This window comes from Piliocolobus tephrosceles, chromosome 1 (genome assembly GCF_002776525.5).
Source record: "Piliocolobus tephrosceles isolate RC106 chromosome 1, ASM277652v3, whole genome shotgun sequence".
Classification (NCBI taxonomy): domain Eukaryota; kingdom Metazoa; phylum Chordata; class Mammalia; order Primates; family Cercopithecidae; genus Piliocolobus; species Piliocolobus tephrosceles.
In genome coordinates, this window is record NC_045434.1 from 193,897,335 (window position 1) to 193,906,422 (window position 9,088).

General features: G+C 48.7%; 1 non-coding gene across 1 annotated transcript; it reads right to left on the bottom strand.

Annotated features, from left to right (window-relative positions):
- Nucleotides 1–8,640: 8,640 nt before the first annotated feature.
- On the bottom strand, nucleotides 8,641–8,774 carry LOC111547823. Its single transcript, XR_002733245.2, has one exon. It is a non-coding gene; the product is annotated as a U11 spliceosomal RNA (small nuclear RNA).
- Nucleotides 8,775–9,088: the final 314 nt, after the last annotated feature.

Genomic DNA, 9,088 nt, shown 5'->3' on the forward strand with positions numbered 1-9,088 from the left:
GCCTTGCCTGTCAAGATATTCCTTCTAAGGTGAAGGATAAATTGCTGCACTTGGCCCCTCCTACAACCAAGAAACAGGCACAGTGCCTACTGGGCCTATTTGGATTTTGGGGGCAATGCGTTCCTCATTTGGGTGTGTTGCTCTGGTATCAAGTGACCCTAAAGGCTGCCAGTTTTGAGTAGGTCCAAAACAGGACAAGGCCCTTCAACAGGTCCAGGCTGCTTTGCAAGCTGCTCTGCCATTTAGGCCGTATGACCCAGCAGATCCAATGGTGCTTGAGGTGTCAGTGACAGATAGGGTTGCTTTTGGCAGGCCCCCATAGGTGAATCACAGCGGAGGCCTCTAGGATTTTGGAACAAGGCCCTGCCATCTTCTGCAGCTAACTACTCTTCTTTTGAGAGACAGCTCTTGGCCTGTTACTGGGCTTTGGTAGAAACTGAACGTTTGACTATGGGTCATCAAGTCACCATGCGACCTGAACTGCCTCATGAACTGGGTGCTTTCTGACCCATCTAGCCACAAAGTTGGGTGTGCACAGCAGCACTCCATCATCAAATGGAAGTGGTATATATGTGATCGGGCTGGAGCAGGTCCTGAAGGCACAAGTAAGTTGCATGAGGAAGCAACTCAAATGCCCATGGCCTCCACTCCTGCCACCCTGCCTTCTCTCCCCCAGCCTGCACCAATGGCCTCATGGGAGTTCCCCCTGATGAGCTGACAGAGGAAGAGAAGACTAGGGCCTGGTTTACAGCTAGCTCTGCATGACATGCAGGCACCGCCTGAAAGTTAACAGCTGCAGCACTACAGCCCCTTTCTAAGAAGGACATATCCCTGAAGGACAGCTGTGAAGGGAAATCTTCCCAGTGGGCAGAACTTCGAGGAATGAACCTGGTTGTGCTCTTTGCTTAGAGGGAGAAATGACCAGATGTGCAATTATATACTGATTCATGGGCTGTAGCCAATGTTTTAGCTGGATGGTCAGGGGCTTGGAAGAAGCACGACTGGAAAATTGGTGACAAAGGCATTTGGGAAAGAGCTATGTGAATGCACCTCTTTGAGTGATCAAAAACTATGAAGATATTTGTATCCCATGTGAATGCTTACCAAAGGGTGATCTCAGCAAAGGATTTTTTTTTTTTTGAGATGGAATCTTGCTCTGTTGCCAGGTTGGAGTGCAGTGGCGCAATCTCGGCTCACTGCAACCTCCGCCTCCCAGGTTTAAGTGATTCTTTTGCCTCAGCCTCCCGAGTAGCTGGGACTACAGGTGCGTGCCACCACGCCCAGCTAATTTTTTTATATTTTCAGTAGCGACAGGATTTCACCATGTTAACCAGAATGGTCTCAATCTCCTGACCTTGTGATCTGCCCACCTCGGCCTCCCAAAATGCTGGAATTACAGGCTTAAGCCACCGCGCCCAGCCAGCAGAGGAGAATTTTAATAATCAACTGGATAGGATAACTTGTTCTGTGGACACCACTCAGCCTCTCTCCCCAGCCACCCCTGTCATCGTCCAATGGGCCCATGAACAAAGTGGCTATGGTGGCAGTGATGGAGGTTACTAATGGGCTCAGCAACATGGACTTCCACTCACCAAGGCTGACCTGACTATAGCCGCAACTGAGTGCCCTATTTTCCAGCAGCAAAGACCAGCACTGAGTCCTTGATATGGCACCATTCCTCGAGGTGATCAGCCAGCCACTTGGTGGCAGTTTGACTATGTTGGACCTCTTCCATCATGGAAAGGGCAGAGGTTTGTCCTCGCTGGAATAGACACTTACTCTAGATATGGGTTTGCCTGTCATGCATGCAATGCTTCTGCCAAGACTATCATCCATGGACTTACAGAATGCCTTATCCACCATCATGGTATTCCACACAGCATTGCCTCTGACCAAGGCACACGCTTGCGAGCTAAACAAGTGCGACAGTGGGCTCTTGCTCATGGGATTCACTTGTCTTACCATGTTCCCCATCATCCTGAAGCAGCTGGACTGATAGAACAGCGGAATGGCCTTTTGAAGTAACAATTACAACCCTAACTAGGTGACAATACTTTGCAGGGCTGGGGCAGAGTTCTCCAGAAGGCTGTGTGTGCTCTGAATCAGCACACGGTATGCTGATTCGTACTGTTTCTCCCATAGGCAGGATTCAAGCATCCAGGAATCAAAAGGTGGAAGTGGAAGTGGCACTACTCATCATTACCCCTAGTGACACACTAGCAAAATTATTGCTTCCTGTTCCCACGGCATTATGTTCTGCTGTCTTAGAAGGAGGTCTTAGTTTTAGAGGGAGGAACGTTGCCACCAGGAGGCACAATGATTCCATTAAACTGGAAGTTAAGATTGCCTCCTAGGCAATGGCTCATGCCTATAATCTCAGCACTTTGGGAGGCCGAGACAGGCAGATTACCTGAGGTCAGGAGTTCGAGACCAGCTTGGCCAGCATGGTGAAACCCTGTCTCCACTAAAAATACAAAAAAATTGGCCGGGCACGGTGGCTCACGCCTGTAATCTCAGCACTTTCGGAGGCTGAGGCAGGTGGATCATCTGAGGTCAGGAGTTTGAGACCAGCCTGGCCAACATGGTGAAATTCCATGTCTTCTAAAAATACAAAAACATTAGCCAGACGTGGTGGTGGGCGCCTGTAATCCCAGCTATTTGGGAGGCTGAGGCAGGAGAATCACTTGAACCTGGGAGGTGGAAGTTGCAGTGAGCTGAGATCGTGCCACTGCACTCCAGTCTGGGCGACAACAGCAAAACTCCATCTCAAAAAAAAAAAGCAGCCAGGCGCGGTGGCTCATGCCTGTAATCCCAGCACTTTGGGAAGCCGAGACGGGCGGATCACGACGTCAGGAGATCGAGACCATCCTGGCTAATACGGTGAAACCCCGTCTCTACTAAAAAATACAAAAAACTAGCTGGGTGAGGTGGCGGGCGCCTGTAGTCCCAGCTACTCGGGAGGCTGAGGCAGGAGAATGGCGTAAACCCGGGAGGCGGAGCTTGCAGTGAGCTGAGATCCGGCCACTGCACTCCAACCTGGGCAACAGAGTGAGACTCTGTCTCAAAAAAAAAAAGGCCAGATGCGGTGGCTCACACCTATAATCCCAGCACTCTGGGAGGCCAAGGCGGACAGATAACAAGGTCAGGAGATCAAGACCATCCTGGCTAACACAGTGAAACCCCATCTCTACTAAACATACACAGGCGTGGTAATGGGTGCCTGTAGTCCCAGCTACTTGGGAGGCTGAGGCAGGAGAATTGCTTGAACCCAGGAGGCGGAGGTTGCAGTGAGCAGAGATCGCACCACTGCACTCCAGCCTGGGCGATAGAACAAGACTCTGTCTCAAAAAACAAACATATGATGTAAGATTTATTACCTTCATATCAGACCGGACCTGGTGGCTCACGCTTGTAATCCCAGCACTTTGGGAGGCCAAGGCAGGCTGATCACTGCAGGTTAGGAGTTCAAGAACAGCCTGACCAACATGGTAAAACCCTGTCTCTACTCAAAATACAAAAATTATCCAGGTGCAGTGGCACACGCCTGTAGTATCAGCTACTCAGGAGGCTGAGGTGGGAGCCTCGCTTGAACCCAGCAGGCAAAGGTTGCTGGGAGCTGGGATCACACCACTGCACTCCTGCATTGCAGCCTGGGCGATAGAGCAAGACTCCATCTCAAAAAAATATGTATTAATTTGATTGAATTGAAGGATACAAAATATTGTTCCTGGGTGTGTCTGTGAGGGTGTTCGCAAAGGAGATTAACATTTCAGTCAGTGGACTTGGAGGGGCAGGACCACCCTCAATTTGAGTGGGCACCATCCAATCAGCTGCCAGCGTGGCTAGAATAAAGCAGACAGAAGGTGGGAGCTGACTTGCTAAGCCTTCCAGGCTTCGTCTTTCTCCCTTGTGGGATGCTTCTTGCCCTCAAATATCAGACTCCAAGTTCTTTGGCTTTTGGACTCTTGGACTTAGACCAGTGGTTTGCCAGGGGTTCTTGGGCCTTTGGCCACAGACTGAAGGCTGCACTGTCGCTTCGTTACTTTTGAGGTTTTGGGACTCTGAGCGACTGAGCTACTATTGTTTTTTTTTTTTTTTGAGACGGAGTCTCGCTCTGTTGCCCAGGCTGGGGTGCAGTGACGCGATGTTGGCTCACTGCAAGCCCCACCTCACAGGTTCACGCCATTCTCCTGCCTCAGCCTTCCAAGTAGCTGGGACTACAGGCGCCCGCCAACACGCCTGGCTAATTTTTTGTATTTTTAGTAGAGACGGTGTTTTCTCGTGTTAGCCAGGATGGTCTGGATCACCTGACCTCGTGACCCACCTGCCTCGGCCTCCCAAAGTGCTGGGATTACAGGTGTGAGCCACTGCGCCTGGCCTTTTTTTTTTTGAGACTGAGTTTCACTCCTGTTGCACAAGTTGGAGTGTAATGGCACTATCTCGGCTCACTGCAACCTCTGCCCCGGGTTCAAGCAATTGTCCTGCCTCAGCCTCCTGAGTAGCTGAGATTACAAGGGCATGCCACCATGCCCTGCTAATTTTTTTTTTAGTAGAGACAGCGTTTCATCATATTGGTCAGGTTGGTCTCAAAATCCTGACCTCAGGTGATCCGCCCGCCTTGGCCTCCAAAAGTGTTGGGATTATAGACATGAGCCACTGCGTCCAGCCCACTATTGGCTTCCTTGCTCCTCAACTTGTAGATGGTCTATCAAGGGACTTCACTTTGTGACCATGTGAGTCAATTCTCCTTAGTAAACTCCCTTTGGCTAGGTGAGGTGGCTCACACTTGTAATCCCAGCACTTTGGGAGGCCAAGGCAGGCAGATCACAAGGTCAGGAGTTAGAGACTAGCCTGGCCACCATGGTGAAACCTTGTCTCTACTAAAAAAAATACACCATCCTGGCTAACACGGTGAAACCCCGTCTCTACTGAAAAATACAAAAAGCTAGCTGGGCGAGGTGGCTGGCGCCTGTAGTCCCAGCTACTAGGGAGGCTGAGGCAGAAGAATGGCGTAAACCCGGGAGGCGGAGCTTGCAGTGAGCTGAGATCCGGCCACTGCACTCCAGCCCGGGCGACAGAGCAAGACTCCGTCTCAAAAAAAAAAAAAAGAAAAATACAAAACTTAGCCAGGTGTAGTGGCGTGTGCCTGTAATCCCAGTTACTCAGGGGCTGAGGTAGGAGAATTGCTTGAACTTGGGAGGTAGAGGTTGCAGTGAGCCTATGTTGCTCCACTGCACTCCAGCCTGGGCAACAGAGTAAGACTCTAGCTCAAAAAATAAAATAAAATAAAAATAAACTCCCTTTCATACATACATATGTTCTATTAGTTCTGTCCCTCTAGAGAACCCTAATACAAATTTTGGTACCATGTTGGCTAGGCTGGTCTTGAACTCCTGATCTCAAGTGATTCACCCACCTTGGCCTCCCAAAGTCCTGGGATTACAGGCATGAGCCACTACACCTGGGCTGTGTTGATTTATTTTATTTTATTTTATTTTATTTTATTTTTATGTGACAGTATCATTGGAGTGCAGTGGCACGATCTAAGTTCACTGCAACCTCCACCTCCTGGGATCAAGCAATTCTTCTGCCTCAGCCTCCTGAGTAGCTGGGATTACAGGCGCCCGCCACCATGCCTGGCTAATTTTTGTATTTTTAGCAGAGATGGGGGTTTCACCACGTTAGCCAGGCTAGTCTCAAACTCATGACTTCAAGTGATCCACTTGCCTCAGCCTCCCAAAGTGCTGGGATTACAGGCATGAGCCACAGTGCATGACCCACACCTAGCTAATTTTATAAATTATTTGTAGAGGTATCTTTAGGTCTTGAACTCCTGGCATCAAGGCATCCTCTCACCTTGGCTTCCCAAAGTGCTGGGATTACAGGTGTGATCCATAGCACTGGTCTTTATTATTATTATTATTTTGAATCATTGGCAGCCTCTTGGGCCAAAGTAGGCTCAGAGAGACTCCCGATATATATATTTTTAATTAATACCTATCCTAATGGGTGTAAAGTGCTATCTCATTATGGTTTTGGTTTGCATTTTCCTAATGATTAGTGATGCTGAGCATCATTTCATGTGCTTATTGGCCATCTTTGGAGAAATAATCTATACAAGTCCTTTTGCCCATCATTAAATTGGGCTGGGTTTGTGTTGTTGTTGAGTTATGAGTTCCTTATGTATTATGGATATTAATCCCTTATCAGATATGTTATTTACAAACATGTTCTCTGATGTCGGTTGTCTTTCCACTCTGTTGATAGTGTCCTTTGATGTACAAGGGTTTTTTATTTTTTTCTTTCTGAGACGGAGTTTCGCTCTTGTCCAGGCTGGAGTGCAATGATGCTATCTATCTTGGCTCACCACAACCTCTGCCTCCTCGATTCAAGCGATTCTCCTGCCTCAGCCTCTCAAGTAGCTGGGAGTACAGGCATGCACCACCATGCCCGGCTAATTTTTTTTTTTTTTGTATTTTTAGTAGAGACAGGGTTTCACCATATTGGCCAGGTTGGTCTTGAACTCCTGACCTCGTGATCTGCCCACCTCGGCCTCCCAAAGTGCTGGGATTACTTGCGTGAGCCACCACAACCGGCTTTTTTCTTTTTTTTTTGAGACAGAGTCTCACTCTGTTGCCCAGGCTGGAGTGCAATAGCACGATCTTGGCTTACTGCAACTCTGCCTCCTGGGTGCAAGCAATTCTCCTGCCTCAGACTCCCAAGTAGCTGGGATTACAGGTGTCTGCCACCATGCCTGGCTAATTTTTGTATTTTCAGTAGAGACGGGGTTTCACCATGTTTGCCAGGCTGGTTTCGAACTTCTGACCTCAGGTGATCTGCCCACCTCAGCCTCCCAAAGTGCTGGGATTAGAGGCATGAGCCACTGTTCCGGCCTTCTTTTTTTGTTTTGTTTTTTTTTTTTTTTTTGAGACGGAGTCTCGCTCTGTGGCCCAGGCTGGAGTGCAGTGGCCGGATCTCAGCTCACTGCAAGCTCCGCCTCCTGGGTTTAGGCCATTCTCCTGCCTCAGCCTCCCGAGTAGCTGGGACTACAGGCGCCTGCCAACTGGCCCGGCTAGTTTTTTGTATTTTTTAGTAGAGACAGGGTTTCGCCGTGTTAGCCAGGATGGTCTTGATCTCCTGACCTCGCGATCCACCCGTCTCGGCCTCCCAAAGTGCTGGGATTACAGGCTTGAGCCACCGCGCCCGGCCCGGCCTTCTTTTTTAAGATGGAGTTTCCCTGTTGTCACCCAGGCTAGAGCGCAATGGCAGGATCTCAGCTCACTGCAACCTCTGCCTCCCGGGTTCAAACGTTCTCCTGTCTCAGCCTCCAGAGTAGCTGGGATTACAGGCACCCGCCACCATGCCCGGCTAATTTTTGTAATTTTAGTAGCAATGGGGGTTTCACCATGTTGGGTAGGCTGGTCTCGAACTCCTGACCTCAGCTGATCTGCCCACCTTGGTCTCCCAAAGTGCAGGGATTACAGGTGTGAGCCACCACACCCAGCCGGGTTTTTCATTTTAATTTTAAAATTAATGTTAACATTTTAAAATTTGATGAAGACCAATTTATTTTTTGTTGCTTGTGCACCATTGTGTTATATCCAAGAAATCATTGACAAAGTCGATGTCATTTTCCCCTGTGTTTTCTCTAAGGGTTTTATAGTTTAAGGTCTTACATTTAGGTCTTTGATCCATTTTGAATTAATTTTCTTTTCTTTTTTTTTCTTTTTGAGACGGAGTTTCACTCTTGTTGCCCATGCTGGAGTGCAATGGTGCGGTCTCAGTTCACTGCAACCTCCGCCTCCTGGGTTCAAGCAATTCTCCTGTTTCAGCCTCCCTCGTAACTGGGATTACAGGCATGCTCCATCATGCCCGGCTAATTTTGTATTTTTAGTTAGAGAAGGGGTTTCTCCATGTTGGTCAGGCTGGTCTTGAAATCCCGACCTCAGGTGGTCCGTCCACTTCGGCCTCTCGGAGTGTTGGGATTACAGGCGTGAGCCACTGCGCCCGCCCTTGAATTAATCTTTTGTATATGGTATAAGGTATAGAAAAAGTTTGCTGAGGCCTGGTGAAGGTAATCTCAATTTCCTCTGCGCAGGCCGGGCGCGATGGCCACGCCTGTAATCCTAGTACTTTGGGAGGCCGAAGTGGTCGCATCACCAGATCAAGAGATCGAGACCATCCTGGCCAACATGGTGAACCGGTCTCTACTAAAAATAAAAAAATTAGCTGGGAATGATGGCGCAGGCCTGTAGTTCCAGCTACTTGGGAGGCTGAGGCAGGTCTCCTGAAGTCAGGGACTAGGTCTATTCCCTTAGCTGCTATATTGTAACACAGTCGCTAAATAATTTTCTGTTACGCGCGCCACCACGCACTTACAATTTTTAAATTCTCTCGTTTGTGGGGGCTTCCAGCTGTGTTGCTCAGACTGGCCTCCCACACGAGAACACGCGGGGTTATCCCACCTCCACCGCCCAAGTACTAGGATACAGGTCTAGCACCGTCTCGCTACTTATGTATTATATATGTTAAATATCCTGCTATTTTAGTCATCTGCGGTTCACACACACAGCTAGGATCAACCTCAATTTCGATCTCTAACTTGCCAGAAAAACTTTATCTAACTTGAGACAGGAAAAGAAGGGCGCCGGGACCAACGATCACCAGCTGCCCGAATATCAAAAAATTATGCTTCCGAAATCTCTTGATGTCGATTCCGCACGAAGAGCCATCGAGTTGCCCTACGTGTGCCACTCACGACAGAAGCCCTTTTTGCTTTATTTGCTACCAAAGCGGGGTGGCAGTGTTAGCAAATCCATTTTTTGGTAAAGGTGAACACAAAATCCAAGCAAGTCTTTATTTCAATTTCCTGAAGTTGGAGAGCGAATTCCATTTCTTCTGAACTGAAAGGAAGACTTCACAAGGAGAATCTAGAATTTGTCCTTTCCATTTTTACTTAGAAGAAAATGACGTGAGTCGATATGCAAATATAAACAGGGCTTGCTGGGAAGGTGCTGACGGGCGCCGAGGGAGTGGCAGGGAAGAGCGGCTGAGCAAGCGAGGGAGGAATCACTCCTTGCGGTTGCAG